Source organism: Eucalyptus grandis, chromosome 6, assembly GCF_016545825.1.
Source record: "Eucalyptus grandis isolate ANBG69807.140 chromosome 6, ASM1654582v1, whole genome shotgun sequence".
Classification (NCBI taxonomy): domain Eukaryota; kingdom Viridiplantae; phylum Streptophyta; class Magnoliopsida; order Myrtales; family Myrtaceae; genus Eucalyptus; species Eucalyptus grandis.
In genome coordinates, this window is record NC_052617.1 from 44,590,250 (window position 1) to 44,604,292 (window position 14,043).

Sequence of the window (14,043 nt, forward strand, 5' to 3'; positions counted from 1 at the left end):
GACCATGACCGGCTTATTCTTCTTTTTGTTGGTTTGTAGTATACCTAAGAGAAGGAAGTGTTAGACTAAATCTAAATAAAAACTAAAAATCTCAATTTATCATTCACAAATAGATACAAGCATAATTGGGAATAATTTTGCAGAAAGGTAAAGAATCGACATACCTCTAGCCATTAATGAAAATCTGCAAATGTGAAAAATCCCAAAACTTTGAACGAATGCGCAAAGCGTGATCGATCTATGAATATGGAATCATCCGGTCTATACATTTTGGTCGACTAGCCAATATCCCTCAAAATGTGATGGTGGGTTTTTTGCAGTGATAGATTTTGAACTAGACGACTTGACGTTTTTATTCAGTTTCTTATGTTATCGACATCTACCATCAAGACCGTTAAGGTATCATATTAATTGGCAATTATTATGTAATAAACGTGGGTAATAAACTAAGCAATAAATCATAATTAATTGGGAAATATAAAATTGGATCACATTTAAATTAATAAAATATCATAATTATCCCATTTGATACCACCATCTAAGAAGCACCGACGCTCTCTGGAAACCTTCGTGTGGTGTCTAACACTCTTTGGAAACCTTCGTGTCGTGTCCGACACTTCGACATGTTCGACACGCTTCGACATGTTCCAACACGCAGTCAATGAGTGTCGAAAATTCTGACACATAGTCAACTCTTCCCGACACACTCCGACATGTGAGTCTGAAATTTTGACACGCGATTCCGACACGCACGGGGTCAATTTTAAAAATTTTCAATACTTGAAGGGTCAACATGTAAATATATGAAAAATAATGAAAATAACAAAAATAAAGGGGAAAGAAGAAAATTCTTACTCTCAAGTTTCTCACTTATAAGTTCTAATCTTCCCGTGAGTGACGATGGAATATCCCTCTTCTCGTTGATGTCATTCCGTTGCCCTAACATACTTAAAGTTATAATTTTTTTGCTTCTTTCCACCTCTCGCAAGCATCGCTTACGAGTTATCTCTTTTGGTCTATGTTATTGGCTTGTGAGTTATCTCTCACATTTTCCGTGGTGAATTTAGTGATTTCCTTTTCTTTTGGTCATACTTTGAGAGTTCTTGTCATGGATTTTCATTTTTCTCGAACCTTGTTTTCCAGAGGAGCTCCAAACTAGTCTATATCATGAACTTTGAACTCTGTCTAGGACTATAAGAAATCTCACTAATCTCCAACAAGTATAAGAAAATAGGATATGTTCCTTCAAGTTTACTCTTTCATTTTTGCAATTTTTGAATTTCTCATTCAATCTCTGTCAAATTAAAACAATGAATGATATTAACAAATGTTGGATTAATATTTTTAGTATAAATTAATTCTATGCTCTTTTTTATTATTGATTTATTTTTGCATTTATATATACAAATATATTTAATATATAACGTGTCGGAATTCTCTATTTTTTGATAAATAACGTGTCGGCGTGTCGCGTCGTGCCGTGTCGCATGTCTGTGTCGATGCTACATAGGCCACCATTCCATCAAATGAAATATCAACACAAATCCACATAAACTTCGTGCTAAAATAAAACATATGAATCACAACAATGAGTCTTCTCAAAACGAGTATTATCTTCCATGTATCACAATGCATTTCATAAGTCCATATGTGATAACATAACTTAATGAATAAACCTTATATTTATTACAGGTCAAATGTGATTGTTTTTCTCAGAATAATTGAATGTATACGATTGTATTGAGAAAAATATCGTAAATGGATAAAAGTCTCACAAATTCTTCTATATATATAATTTACATGATTGGACCAATGTCCATTCTAAATACGAGATTCTTGAAAAGATTGGTGACTTAGTCTATCGGTTGGCACTACCACCCAGACTTTCTAATGTTCATGATGTTTTGCATGTTTCTATGTTAAGGAAATATGAGCCCAATCTTACAACCATATCATGCTGTCATGCCACGTGATCACATCACAATCATGCATTTGTCAAATTAATCATACTTCTATCTCATGGCATATTATCTCATATGATCCTTATAATTCATTAGTATCATGCTTTTAGTTAAATGATCAGTCATCATCAATTTAGTGCTTATGTGTTCTATGATCATTTTCTTCTCTTTAACACATTCTCTGATGGTTAATTACTTGATGTCAATGTGCTTATTTCGACTACCACTTTTTGGGTTCTTAACTATGAAAACTGTAACTGAATTATCTTTAAACATTCTTGATGGCATAATAATGAAATACACAACTCTCAGTCCCGATATGAAACTTTTCAATCACACACCATGTAAGGTGGCCTCAAAATAGAAAACAAACTCTGCTTCTATAGTGGAAGTGGCAAGGTCTATTTTGTACTCCTCCAGGAGACAGCTCCACCGGCAAATATAAAAATATATCTCGATATTGATTTACGGGAATCAACGTAGCCGGTGAATGCTGAATCCGAGTAACCAACGACCTCCAAATTGTCCATTCATCTATACAAAAGCATGTGTCCCTTTATAACTTGAAGGTACTTTATCACCTTCTTTGCAGCTCTCCAATGGTCCATATCTAGATGGCTTTGATATCTTTCCAACATTTCCACAGTAAAGGCATGTAAGGTCGAGTACAAACCTGAGTATACATCAAGTTTCCGACATCATAAGCATATGAGATGTTCTTCATTTGTTTCCTTTTAAAATCATTCTTTAGGCATTGATTCAAATTAAACCCGTCACCCTTCACAATGGGTGCTATACTTGGTGAACAATATTTCATCTGAAAGTTTTCAAAAACCTTATTGATATAGATTTCTTGAGATAGTCCTAATATACCTCGAGATTTATCCCTATGGATCTTAATACCAATGACATAAGATACCTCACTCATATCCTTTATGTCAAAACTCTTAGAGAGAAATTGTTTCGTCTCGTGTAACAACTCCTTATCATTTGTTGCAAGTAAAATGCCATTTATATACAGGACAAGAAAACATATCCCGTTCCCGTTAACCTTTTGGTATATATTAATCTATGACATTCTCTATAAAATTGAATGAAGAGATGACCTCATGGAACTTTAGGTGCCATTGGTGGGATGATTGTTTTAAGCTAACTTCTTAAGCTTCCACACCAAATGCTCACCAAATGCTCACCAACACTAGAGAAAAATCATTCCAATTGTTTTATGTAAACCACTTCTTCTAGTTTACCATTAAGGAATGCCGTTTTCACACCCATTTGATGTAACTCTATATCATAATGAGTTACCAATACTAAAATAATACGAAGATAATCTTTCTTAGATATAGGAGAAAATGTCTCTGTGTAATCTATTTCTTCATTTTGAGTTAATCCCTTGGCAAGAGTTTGACTTTGTATCTCTTAATACTTCCCAATGAATCATTCTTAGTTTTGAAGACCCATTTCCATAAAATGGCCTTCGCACCATCAGGTAACTCAACTAAATCCCAAACCTCATTAGATGCCATATAACTTATCTCTTTTTTCATGGTATTGTATTACAAATTGGATTTATCATAAGTTATGACTTGTGAAAACATTTGAGGATCATTTTCAATTCCAACATTACAGTCAGATTCTTGCAAATTCATAATGTAGTCACTAAGGATTGTTGATTTCTTCATTCTAGTAGACCTTCTTAATGTTGCATCGACATTCTCTTAAGGAGTTTGTTGTTCAAGTGGATGCTTAATAATATCCAGTAATCGTTGAGTAGTTGGGTCTATTGGATCAATATCAACAACTTGTGGATCTTTAATGATTGGTTGTTCAATGATCAGTTGAACTGAAGAGGCGTTGTAAACAACAATCAATTCAGTACCTAAGGTGGAATGTTAAATATCTGAATGATCTTATTTAAGAATAAGGTCCCTAAATTGATCACTCCCACTGATTATGTCATTATCAAGAAACTTAGTGTTTCTTGATTCCACAAATCTAGTGGTGTGAGATGGAAAATCAAACTTATATCCTTTGGACTTTTTGGCATATCCAACGGAATACCCACAAATAATCCTTGAGTCTAACTTTTTTTTTCTATGGATTATGGACTTTTACTTCAGACAAGCATCCCCAAATGTGTACATGTCTCAAACTCGATTTTCAACCCTTGAATAACTCAAAAAGCGTCTTTGGGACGGCCTTGGTCAAAACTCAATTTAATTTGCACACTACCATTTTAAGAGGCTCTGTCCTTAAGGACTTAGGAAGTTTAGAGCTACTAAGCATACTTCGTACCATATTCAATAAAGTTCGATCTCTTCTTTTTGCCACACCATTTTAATGGGGAGAACTAGGCACAATCTATTAGGCAATAATGTCATATTCTTTAAAAAATTTCGCAAATGGTCCAGGTGCTTGTCCATCTTTAGTGTATCTACCATAATATTTTCCAATTCTATCTTATCTCACGATCTTAATTTTCTTATCGCATTATTTCTTTGCTTTAGTGTTAAATACCTTAAAGGCATTCGGCACTTTGTGCTTATTACAAATCAAGTAGAGATACATGAATCATAAATAATATTCTATGAAAGAGATGGAGTACCTCTATCCATTTGAGTCTAAATATAGACTACAAATATATGTATATATGATTTTTAATATTTATGTACCCCTCTTGGCACATTTCTTTGACTTGTTGGTCTGCTTTCCATTTATGCAATCTACAAGTTGCATAATTAGTATTATCTAGAGTATTAAGTACTCAATCATTTACTAATTGCTTAATTACAGTGATGGAAATATGTCTCAATCTCTAGTGCTACAACATAGATGAATCTTCATTCACAACACATCGCTTTATAAAAGTATTATCGTAAATGTGCATTTCATTAGAAATGTCATTGTCTTGTGAATTAATTCGAAAAGGACCATCAAACAAATTACCGCTCTCAATAATTTCTGAATAATATGATAAACTGAATGTTGAACCTGAAAATTTAAAGGAGTATCCAAAAAGTACAAGTCTTGAAACCGAAATTAAATTCCTAAAAAAAACTTGGATTATAAAAGCTCATTTCTAAATTTAAAACAAAACCACTATTGAGAACTAAGTTATATATCCTAATAACTTCCACACGCAAGCGTATCTTGTTTCCTAAATAATTACTTTGTTCACTTCCTACTCGTTTCCGTTGGTTCTAAAAACCCCAAGGAATTCAAAATATGAATTGTAGAACCAGAATCAATCCACCAAGTGTTGTGACCCACATCAACTATATTAGATTCATAACAAATATATGAGAATATGTTACATTTCTTCTTGAGCCAAGCCTTGAATTTGGCACAATCCTTTTCATGTGTCCCTTCTTTTTACAAAAGAAGCACTTGGATTCCTTCTTAATGCCACCACGGGGAGGTAGAGGTATTTTACTTTTTCCCTTCTACTTGGCTTGCCCTTTATACTTACCTTGAGCACTTTCTCCGTTTTCCATTAGTGGCCTCTCTTCCTCTTGAATACATATGGTGACAAGTTTATTGATTGATCATTTAGTGTTATGTGTGTTGTAAGATATTTTGAAAGGGGTATACTCTTGTGGGAGAGTGTTCGGGATATAATATACAATAAAAGATTATGATATCCCAACCTCAATATTTTTCAGCTGAGCTACAATGTCCCTCACTTTCATGATGTGCTCATGCACACCTCTTACACTAATAAGCTTCAATGATGAGAACTTCATAATAAGGATCATGAGATGTGCCTTTTCTTAAAACTCAAATTGCTCATCAATAGCCTCCAGCAATTCATTGGCCTTGTTATGCTGAATGATTGAATCACGATTGCTATCAGAAAGTTTTATCTTTATGTAATCACATTGATGCGGTTAAATTGCTCCCATTGTGCATAAAGAGTATATTTAGCTTAAGTGCTAGCCTCAATAGGAACATGTGGTTCGTCTGACTGTAGAGCATAATTAATATATATATGCACCCCAATTGGAGAAGAATTAATTTCTCAAAGGAAAACTTATGTATCAATATATTTGAGGCAGATAAACTTAAATAATATTTTACCAACGTAAAACATGCTATAAAATACAAATCACATAACATAAAAAACTGCACGTGAGCTAAGTTTTTAATTTAAATATATTCATAATGACTTCATTATGAAACTATTAAATTATATTCCCTTCCTCAATCCTCGTGGATAAATTAAGAAAGATAAATTACTTCATCCTAATTAATCACATTAATATATTGAAAATTCCCATAGGATAATATTCATAATAGTAATGCTACTAGTCACAATTAGTGTCTTCGACTATATGCGATCCAAATACTCTTAATGTATATGATTTAATATAATCAAAGATGATGTGGCTAATCTTCAATTAATTAAATATATACGGATCAATAGATATTTAATTTCACAAGAAAATATTCATAAAATTAAATGTAAGGGCATTAATAGTAAAATCACGTGTAAAAGGATTAAAGCTGGAATTTTACATGCAAAAGCAGAATTGGAATTTCATTTGCAAGGGGTAAAATAGGAATTTTACACCCAAAATGGCAAAATCATAAATCGTAATTTTATGCGGTAAGAGCAAAACTGTAATGTTGCTTAATGCAAAGGGGCAAAATCATAATTTAGTTGACAAGGGCATAATTGGAAACTTTTACTTTAAGGGTTGTTGCACGCGTGCACATTAGCTAGGCGCATGTGTCACGGGCCGAGAGTTTCCTTGGCCTCGGAACGACCCGCGGGCGCCTAACGAGTGGAATTCGCCAAGCCAGCCTTCCTTCTTTAGCTGTTCCACGAACGATACGATGAATGATTCTTTGTGCGAGATCTTACCACGCCCGCCTTCGCTCGGGCGTCTAGTCCATGGAGTAAGGCAGCAATTCTCTTTAGGCACAACAACTGGTTTCGGCCTGCCATGGCCTCGTTAGGAGAGCGGCATCAACTCCCGACTAGTTTGTGCACGGCAGGCCTACCCCGTCTTCAGAGCTCCTAAGTGATGTAATCCTTCTATCTCAGAACTCCTAGCACCAACCGTCCTGACGCCACTCCCACAAACCAGTTGTGTTCTACCCTTCTGCCTCACACTCTTCACCAGATAATCCCAAGCGCCACTTACAAGTGTCACGAGTACAGGAAGATTCACGGACCGTGACATTCTCCCCCATTCAATTCGCAGTGCCCTTGTTGCGATATGCTCTGTCGCTTCCTTGCGTAAATTAACCATTGATGTGCCACTTTTGAGAATTCACATCGAACGGTCACACTCGCCCAACAAAACAGGTTTTGCTCCATTGGTGGCCTCTTTTGATCTCAGTCGCTCGGCCCTTCTCAGTCACCTGCGTTTTCTGGCAAGTGTGGCATTTTTCGCCAACCGCATCTTTTGGCAGCACCATTTCAGCCTAACCAGCATCTTGACCCCAGCATACCAATGAAGGTTCTTTTCTTGTTGAAAACGTGATAGTAGACCTCTTCTTCAAATTCACCGATCAATCCAGGAATGTTATCCCTATTTAGTAAGGGCTCGGTTCTTCTCTAACTCGCATTCCGCTTGGCAAGAAGCTGACTTGTCCTAGCACCCATCCACTAGGACTTATCTGCTCAACCCGCACTTGAGCGAGGAGTCCGATTCTCCGACTTGCTCACTCGCTTACTGGAGGGATTCCTACTTTGATACCACTTATCACGGGCCGATCGATCTAGCATTCCCTTGCCTGTGCGGCTTTAGGAAATTTTCCCAAGTTAGCCTTACTCACGCTCACTCACAAGGATCGTAGAGAGAGAAACTCTTTAAAGAGAGAAGCTCTGGATTTTCTATTACTCGTGAATGAGATGTTTTACACTGAAGGGAGGGACCCCTTTATATATAAGTACAAGGCAAACCGTATTTGTAGATCTCCCTTAGATCTAACGGTAGAGATTGCACCTTCCCATCTACCAACTATCAGCATTAATTACACAACTACCAGCTACTCGCATTTATAACGTATGCGTACAAATACAGTATCGCCCGCCCCCAGGAGAATACTCTAAGTCTAGGGGGTATAAGCCGAGGGTCTTTAATGTGTCACGCCCGTGTTCGAGAAACCTCTTGGACATGCTTTCTTTCGGGTCGTGACACATGCGCATGAGTTCTTTCCATGTGATTTTCTTCTATTGTTGCTTCGCCGAGACCAGCTTCCGTTTTTCCGTTTGGGTCTTCTTCCACAGCCCATGTTTGATCAAATTGATCAATGGGTTTCGAAGACAATGCTAGACGAATGCATAGTTCCAAGATTCGACAAAATCAACCAACAAATTGACTGGAATTAAGCCTAAAACAATTTGCCTTAAAACCCTAACCACTGAAAAATTCACCATTCAATTAACCTTCGGCAGTTAGTAATATGCCGAATAATCTCAAGGCTTTTTTAACGAATGAAGATGTGTCCATGCAGATTTGTTATTGCGTGGTGGGTGGCTTGTATTTGATCGCAATTTAAAATTCCTTTCCAAGCCACAAAAGATCCAAATTTTATCCATTCAGAATCCAATTAAAACATACAGAATGCCAAAATTTTCACCAAGGTAGTGATCATAAGCATGCTCTGATATCAATTATTAGACTAAATCTAAATAAAAGCTGACGATTCTGATTTACTATTCACAAACATATACAAGCATAATCGGGCACAATTTTGCGGAAATGTAAATGATCGACATACCTCCAGCCATTGATGGAAATCTGTAAATGCAAAAATCCTAAAACTTTGAACGAATGAACGAAGCATAATTGATCTACGAATATGAAATCACTACATCTATATGTCTTGTTCCACTAGCTAACACCCTTCAAAACTCGGTGGTATGTTTTCTGTAGTGATAGGATTTGAACTAGACGACATGACGTTTTTGTTTTGTTTCTTATATTACCGACATCTTCTATCAAAATCGTTATGATAACATATTAATGAACAATTATCACATAATAAATGTGAGTAATAGATTAGGCAGTAAATCGGAATTAATTGGGAAATACAAAATTGAGATCACATTTAAATTAACAAAATATTCTAACAGGAAGAGCATACAAATCAACGACTATAATTAGTAATTGCAAGGATCTTAAGACATGTCACTACCTGATTCCGAGGCAGCCATCCTCGTGTATTTGTCTTGCCCGTTTTGATTGTATTCTCTTATGCCCATAAGCTCTCCAACCACAGCAAGCAACCACTTCCTGCCCTCCTGATATCCAAGTCTGAAAAATCATACAAGAACAGTTTTTCTTGCAAATTACTTTGCATTCTTGAAGATCTATCGTCTTGTTAAAACCAGGAGCTGCGTGTATCTGTCAATCTCACCCCAGAATACTTCGCAAATATGATCAAAATTCAAGGGAGTTCTCACACACCCATATGACGAATCCACAATTTCCCATCCTCGAGAAAACTTCGGTGTGAAGCCTTTCGAGCAGCTACACACAGGGAACTCATCAACCGTGCTGATATCATAGCCACCACAAAATGCAGAGGTGTCACAATTGTCTACTGGAAAGTGAGAAGTAACGTCCAACCCTTTGCTCAGTCAATCCCATTTTGCTGCCGTAGAATGCCATTTGAATTCAATACCAAAACAAAAACGATCGAACTGTTAAGGAACTCATGACTGTAGTGGGTGTCCTTCTCATTGTGCAGAGCGCTATGCAAGATTGGTTAGGATTTAAATTAGGTGAGCCACTCTATCAAACACCCATTCCAGACCTGAACGAGATAACAGAAGCCTGCCTTGATAGGAGCTGTTGGAATCCATTTGGGTCAAGTTAGAATGTGGAATCACCAGGATCAGGATCGTCAATGCTTTTCCACGATGATACAGTGTTGAAGCCTGTTGTGTTATTCTTCCTTTCTTCATACCGGCTAGATGTAATATTGATCGGGTCAAAAAGCTGGGCAAAAAATAAAGAGGAAATTTTGAGTGATCGACGAATGTAAAAGTGCTCAGCCTATTGAGGAGGGGTTACTATCACAAAAAACTATAAACTATGCTCTAGCTGTGACATAAATATCCCGAACCTTTATTATATCACAAAAAAACCCTAAGTTTATCCATTATGGCCCAAATACCCAAACTTTGTGTCATAGAAAATGCCGAACTCATACCAATGTCATACATATATTCTAGATAAAACTGGAATAGAGAGTACATATGACATACATGTATAAGTTTGGAATTTTTCATGATTAAAAAAAATTAAGGTATTTGTGGCACAATGAGTAAGTTTAAGGTTTTTTGGTGAAATAGAAAAAGGTTTTGAATATTTGTATCACAGAAAGCATAGTTTGGACTTTTTTTTATGGTATTTGTCCTGAAGGACAGGAGAGCACCTACAAGAAAGAAAAGGAGGGAAAGAAAGAAAGACTGAAAAAGAAAAAAAGGAAAGAGGGCTTTTGTACATACACGCCATGGAGTCTTGCCAAGCCAGATTTACTTCGTTTTGCAAAGCCTGGTAAGTGTTCACACTTTCTTTCATTTATCGGAGAAAGTTTCGAAACCAAGCCTTAATTTCGAATCCTTCAATATTCTTAGTAGATGGGTTAAATATAGGAGTTTTTTAAGCTAAGAAATATGAGGGATTGATAGATTAGGATTTTGTGGAGCCGGGGGGTGGTTAATGTGAATCAATTTGAAGTAACGGTTTAGTCGGAGCGAAATTTTGGATTTTTGCAAGTGAGCTCTACAGTGGCAAATATATTTAAATAATGGCTTTGGGTGAACAATTTGTTGACACGTGGGATTCATTTTGTTAACACTTAAATGTAGTTTAGTCAAGTCATTGTTATAGTGTTTAGTTGGTTTTGAGGTCGATTCTCGTTTAATTGATAGAATTATGAGATCGTCAGCTTGTAGAGCTACGTTGTTTAGTTCGAAAGCAATATGGATTATATAAAGTTTGAGTTATGAAATGATATTTTTGTTGCATAAAAGTTTGGTTTAGTTCGAGGTGAATCCCTAGCAATTCAAGCTCTCAAGTATCACTTGATTAAGGTTGTTAAGGACAAAGCGATCACATACAAGAACGCCCCGGCTTCTTCAAGGAACTGTAGACTTCAAAGAGGTTGGGGCTTCGACCCTTTCGTGTTTATCTAACAGCCTCGGGTTGGTGATTTTCGTTAAGTCACTCATTCCTTTGCTTCCTGCCTCATCAGCGGTCTTCTCCTTGGTGTGTGTAGAGATTCAGTTGGACCGCTCTTTGCTGTTCCTTGTGCTTTGTTGTTGTGTAGTCTAGCTTTGCTATATGTATTGCCCTTCGTGGCTTCTCCTCGGCTCCCTTCCACTCTTCTTGTATTTGCAACTAGAGTGTAAGTTTTTGGCACTGTTTTGTGTACATTTGTCCTGAGCTCAATATAATTTCTTACCTTTACCACAAAAAAAAATTGGTAAATAGTTTGGGAAACCTTTTTATGAAATGCATTCCAAAATATTATACATATTGATTTGTAAGTTTAGTTTATGAAGAATTTTGAAACGACTTGAGAAATGCATTGTGATCAGTTTGATGAACAAGGTTTAGAAAGATTTTCCATTTTAATTTATAAAACTGATTTGTTATAGAGATTCTGGATTGGTTTAGATTCTGGATTTGTTTTATGGATTTTAGTGTCTGTGAGCCCATTGGGGGGGTCTGTAAATATGCATGCTAATTTTAGGATATCCTTATAAATAGGCCACTAATAATATAGGTAGAGACCTAACTAAAGAAAATCTTGGTCGCCTATGTCACGAGGCATTATGTGTGATTATGGTTCAATATTTGAGCACGAGATTAGTCAACGGATAAGATTGATCAGTGGTTAGGACAATTAATAGTTATTTTGATATTATTGTTAAAATGGATATTTATTATAGAATATAGTTATGTTGAAACAATATATAATTCATTTTAATCTTGCAAGTTTGTTATATTCTAGATTTAGTGTAAATGATTTATGTTTTTGTGTCTTAAACGTGCATAATTGATGCTCGATCTGCTTACAAAATATGTATTACTCATTGGGCAAAGGTTGCTCATTCCATTCGCCTTGCTTGTCTTTTAGGAATTTCATGTAGCCGCAAGTAGGATGAGAGCGTTTACATTTTTGGGAGGACATTTTGATAACGTGATTTTTGGACATGAGTTGTTTATGTCTAAGTTTTCTGGGTTTAGTTATTAGTTCGAAATGTACATATTCTTTTATTGATTTCTATTTGCTTCTACGTTCTTCAAATGGAAAGATGACGATGTCATCCTCTTCTTGTTGGTTTGAGGATGTGACACTAGAAGTGTATTTGTAAGACAATCAAAACTTTGCCCTAGAACACTTCCATCCACGTCTCTCACCACGAGATTTCCAAATCCAAGAGCTGTGCAACTGGATCTCGGGCATGTCCGGGCGAGTTGAGGACCAAATTTTTCTTCTGTTCCCGTTCAAAAGTAAACTTTAAGGTACCCGACGAATCTGTGAGGGGTGGCTCCATTGGCAACCCATACTATGTCCTTGTAGGTTCTTTTGTACGGTATAATGCGATATTGCTTCAGGGGATCACCAGGGCTGAAGAAGTATACTAAGCTATCGCCATCTTGTCTAGACTGATTTTGTAGCCATGGTACCTCGTCCACATTGAAAATAGGAGCAGTATACAACAAAGAGAAAAGAAGACGACACATGAAAAATATCGCTGATGCTCTCATATTTGTTCCCTGGATAGCCGATGGAGACCAAAAGGACGAGAGATTGCGGTAGAGCGAAGGACTCTTCAAGTGTCTTTAACTTCTTATAAAGTACTGGATATCCCAACATCATTATCGACAGTTTCAAGTCATTGGAAAAATCCACTACTTCTTAGTCATCACGCCAACGAAGCGCCCATCGTAACATTTACTTCACAATCCCTATCTTCCAAGTCATTGACAAGAGTTCGCGTTTCTTGACTTAAGATACTTACAACCCTATCTTCCAAGTCATTGACAAGAGTTCGCGTTTCTTGACTTAAGATACTTACAACCCTATCTTCCAAATCATTGACAAGAGTTCGCGTTTCTTGACTTAAGATACTTACAACCCTATCTTCCAAGTCATTGACAAGAGTTCGCGTTTCTTGACTTAAGATACTTACAACCCTATCTTCCAAGTCATTGACAAGAGTTCGCGTTTCTTGACAATTTCAAGTCATTGGAAAAATCCACTACTTCTTAGTCATCACGCCAACGAAGTCGCCCATCGTAACATTTACTTCACAATCCCTATCTTCCAAGTCATTGACAAGAGTTCGCGTTTCTTGACTTAAGATACTTACAACCCAAACTCGTTCAACACCTTCTGATTAGGAAACATTTGACAAACTCAGAAACCTAACCGAAGCAACCATGACCAAAAGATAAGGTGACCTGTATATTTAATCAAGCAATTTCTAGTAATTTAAAGAAAGGGCGCTTTCAAGATTCCCACAATCTCGGGTTAAGTATTTTAATGGTGAATGCTGGTGATGCACATAGGTGCAATTAGATTAGATGGGAAAGTTACCCAAAAAAACCATAAACCTATTATAATTGTACTAATTTAATCATAGATATTTGTATTGGGTTAAATGAGTAGTAAATTTTTTGCATTAGTGTCAATTCAGTCTCTTTAGACAATTTTGACCGGCCGGCACTAACATGGACGGCCCTACCTTAGGCCAGTGACCGAGGCAGCGGCTAGCTGGAGGAAGAAATAAGAGAGAGAGAGAGAGAGAGAGAGAGGGAATAAAAAGAGAGGAAAAATAAAAAATAAAAAACATTAAAATATTGTTAAAAATTGTCCATGTTGGTGCCAGTGATGTCACGTAGGACAGTTAGTATCCATGTCAGTGTCGCTTGGCAAAAATTAGCCGGATTGACTAAATTGACATAATTACAAAAAGCTTAGGAGTCATTTGGCCAAAAAAATATTTTAGAACTGAATTGACATGACAATAGATTTTTGAATTTTCCAGTAAATTTCCATATATTAAAAGTATGGTGAAGTTGGCTTATCTCAAAGTAGCTGCTCG